The sequence below is a fragment of the Mus pahari genome, chromosome 15 (assembly GCF_900095145.1).
Source record: "Mus pahari chromosome 15, PAHARI_EIJ_v1.1, whole genome shotgun sequence".
Classification (NCBI taxonomy): domain Eukaryota; kingdom Metazoa; phylum Chordata; class Mammalia; order Rodentia; family Muridae; genus Mus; species Mus pahari.
This window is the reverse complement of record NC_034604.1, coordinates 15,709,744-15,713,743: the sequence shown is the minus strand read 5'-3', so window position 1 is coordinate 15,713,743 and position 4,000 is coordinate 15,709,744. Positions and strand designations below refer to the sequence as shown.

Here is a 4,000-nt window from a genome sequence, read left to right as displayed (position 1 = left end):
CAATGGAATACTATTCAGCTATTAAAAATAGTGACTTCATTTGTGAATTCTTAAGCATTTTTCATGTATGTAGGCAGCTGCATAGGATGTCCCATTTCTAAAGAATCTTGTCTCAGCTTTTCTTTGGGCTATTGGTGGTCTCTTATGTAACTCCATCTACGATGCTAAATACTGAACACGTGTATTTTGCTATTCCCAGTCACTGTCATGAGAAACACTACCTTTCTTCTTGTCTGAGGGTTGAATCAGAGTCTAGCAAACCAGTTACTCAAAGATTTCAACTAGATTAGAACACACACACACACACACACACACACACACACACACACTTCAAATAAGGCTTTTGTATTCATCAATTTTTCTCATTACCTGTAACAAATACCAACAGAACAATTTAATGAAGGGGTGATCATTTTTGGCTCATGTGTTTTTAGGAAGACCCAGTTCATGGTTGTTTGGCCCTGCCCTTGGGCAGAGTTTCATTAGAGTGGAGCCATGTGGAGAAGTTATTTACCACACAGCCCATATGAAAGAGTGAGATGACAAAAGAGAAGGCCCAGGGCTGAGGGGCAATCTTCCAGAGTATATCTGCAGTAATTTAGTTCTTCCAGATAAGTCCCATTGCTGAAGTCTGCACTACTTTCCCAAAATAGCACCAGCAGCCTGGAGCTCACAAGGTCAACACAAGAGCTTGCAAAGAACCATTGATGTTTAAGCTATAACTGTGGTTTGTTCTATTTACGCCCAGGATGAAGGGAACCCAGCTGGCATAGGTGAGAGCCAAGAAGGTAACTGGATAGGGGAGGGCTTGAGGCAAGTTAAATACTACCATTTGGAGATGGTTCCTTCTTGATTTGGGGTGTGCTTGAGTGCCATAAATCTTTGTTTTCGAAGCTCCCAGTAAATTGCTTAGAAACATCTGCCTTCTCAGTGTCTCTAGAAGAGGGACCATTTGCAGTTCTGTAGTTTATTACTTTGCTGATGGATTCCACAGAGTTCTTAACTAGTCAAACAATCAATTTTACAAGTTTCTATCCATCTTCTGGCATTTTATGTTAGAAAAGATATGCTGGAAAATAAAAAAAAAACATCAAAGGTTTGCAGTGGTTAATCCAAAAGCCTAGTATTTATTCTTTGAGTCATGGATAAGATTAAATCCTAAAGATTCAGGGTCAGTGGTAGCTTTTGCTTTTAGAAATTATTTGTGCAATACTTCTTGGTTATAGCAAGATTTATAGAGAAACTCTTTTGAGGCTAGAGTTGATTTCCCTGTAGAATCTGTTAATGCCAGTGTATGTCCAAAGCTCTATCAGATATCTGATTTGTCACTCTACTTCCTTCAAGTCAATAAGTTACTTGTTTTCAATTTAGTGCAGGATATTCTTTTCTGTTTATGATACAGAATATAAAGTAATTTGTCTTCATTTAAAAACATTAAAGTGATTTTAGGGATTTTTCTTTTAAAAGAAATGACATCTTTTCTTCCGAGAAACTGTAACATGTAGACTTTAAAGCTATCTTTGTGAAGGTAATTTTCAAAATCATGTTGATTTGATCAACTCAATTAATGTTGTAATTATAAAATATCCTCACAAATAGACTTGGAAAGTTAGGTTTTACTTCCAATTACCTTTTCAATTAGCTAAGAAGTGCTTCATGGATTAAAAAAAAATGAACTAATAGGATTTCTGAGAAGAAAAAGGTCATTTTGAGGGAAAGTCGACCCAAAACTTTTAAGGGATTTTTAAAAAAATAATGAAACAAGGTTTCATTCATTTAAAAATTTGCCATTAGAGACAAATGAGCTTCTTCTGCTGCCAACTGCGTAGAAGAATGGACCAGAATGTCAATATCCATGTCAATCAGTAACTGCTTAAAAACATGACATCATTAGGCACGTATTTCATAAATATTTACAATTTGAGTTTTATATTTAAATATCTTTATAATAAAATACCTGCTTACTATTAAGTATATAATGTAAAGAAATTATAATGAAAAAAAAAAAACTAACAGCATTCTCTAGTGTAAGGAGCAGGGATCTTCTCATTGTTCTGTGCTTAGCTTAGCTCTACGGAAGATCAAAAGCTATGTGTTCTTATCTTCCTCAAGCTGAAAAGGGTGACCTAGAACTCTCAGTGCTTTTTTCTTCTTCTCAGAATCTTTCCCCTTATACAACTCCTTGAACACATGTCAGCTGGCTTCTGAATTGAAAGGTATTAGTGAGACTTCTCAGAACTTTAAAGTCAACTTTACTCTTTGCACAGTGGTCTCTCTTTAAATAGGATACGAGTCAGAATTTACGCTGCACATAAATCTATACGTCTTTTGAGTCTTTGCTATGGTATTTATTGGTTTTCTAGTTTTCTCCTTAGAATAGATTTTTATATTCTCTACAGAATAGATTGCTTTAAAGTGTACATAAGTGTGTGTGAGTGTGTGAGTGTGTGCAGGTGTTGGCACGTCCATGTGGGTGAAAATATCTTTGGAGACTAGAGTTTTCAGAGCTCTGTGGAGCTAGAGTTATAGCCAGTTGTGAGTTGCCCACTATAGGTACTGGGAAACCAAGCTGGTTCCTCTATAAAACCAATAATGCTTTTACATTGATGCTTTTCCAGTCCTGATGGTGAGAGACCAAATTTTGGGTTCAGACTCTGTCTTAGAGAACCTGACCAGTACCTAGCATTTGTTCCCAAGTTACCCTCCAACAAAACCTTAACTCCAGTTCCTAGGCTAACCCCAGTATGACTTGCATCTCCAGGTTAATTTCCCCCAACAAACCTGCATCTAACACCAGTATCTAGGTTGCATGCTCACCCCTGCCCAACAACCACCGATTAGGAAAAAATCAGAAGTGAAGTTTACAGTTTGGCTCCCAACACCAACCAATTATGCTAAAGGACACAGTAGCACATAAGTAGATGCTTGCCAGGCTAGAAGCACTCACCCCTCCCTTGTTGCTTTCTATAAAACTCTGCCCCATGAGTGTTTGGGGCTCTTCTTCACCAAAACAGTCCTGTGGGTTGAGCCCAAGCTTGAGCTTGTGAATAGAGACTCTTATGCGATTCTATCAGATTGACTCCTGGCTGGTCTTTCAGGGTTCAAGAACATTCCTTGGCACAATGTTTACTACTTTTCAAGGATTTGAGAACATAGGGTAAAGTTTCATCCTTTGGTAGATTAAAAATGAAGAATTTATTTCAACTGCATTCGAACTAACTATACCATGTGGACTTGCTGACCAGCCAGTCTAACTAGTGAGGGAGCTCCAGTTCCTGTGAGAGACCTTCTCTCAAGCATATCAACCCTTGGTTCACATACACCACCACCACCACCATCAGCATCACCACCACTACCACAACCAGCAGCAGCAACATTAACAGCAACAAAAACATTTACTAATATCAAGCCAAGATTCTAGATATTTTCTATAATAAGCATTAGACATGATCATCCATAAGTCCCTAAAACAATGTGTGTGAGAAATGTTTATTTACCCAAATTTGTTTCAATAAGTCAGCAGGGGTTTGGTGACTTAACGTATTTTCTCTCTCACTTGTCCTGTGTTCTAGATGGGAAAATGTCAACAACCTTGGTGTTATAAAACATTTTTCTGTGTTTTAACATGGAAATACTAAACCCATGTTCTTTCCAAATAGACGGAGACTTTAGACCATTGGTTCTCAACACCCCTAATGTTGTAGCCCTTTAATACAGTTCCTTACATTGTGGTGACACCTAACCATAATTTTTGTTTTTACTTCATAATTATAATTTTGCCAGTTATGAATCATAATGTAAATGTTTTTAGAGGTAGAGGTTTGCCAAAAGGGTTGTAGCCAACATGTTCAGGTTGAGAACTGCTGATTTAGACATAGGTAGTTTTCATTAAAGTAGGTTCTAGAGTACAGGCTTGTCTTCTTCTTCTTCTTCTTCTTCTTCTTCTTCTTCTTCTTCTTCTTCTTCTTCTTCTTCTTCTTCTTCTTCTTCTTCTTCTTCT

General features: G+C 37.4%; 1 long non-coding RNA gene across 3 annotated transcripts in view; it reads left to right on the top strand.

Moving 5' to 3' along the window:
• Positions 1 to 704: 704 nt before the first annotated feature.
• The window catches only part of LOC115065520, a 94,395-nt gene continuing 91,099 nt past the window's right edge, over positions 705 to 4,000 (top strand). For all 3 annotated transcript variants that reach the window (XR_003845305.1, XR_003845304.1, XR_003845303.1), the window contains exon 1: positions 705 to 773. This is a non-coding gene — a long non-coding RNA (uncharacterized LOC115065520). The remainder of the gene's footprint in view (positions 774 to 4,000) is intronic.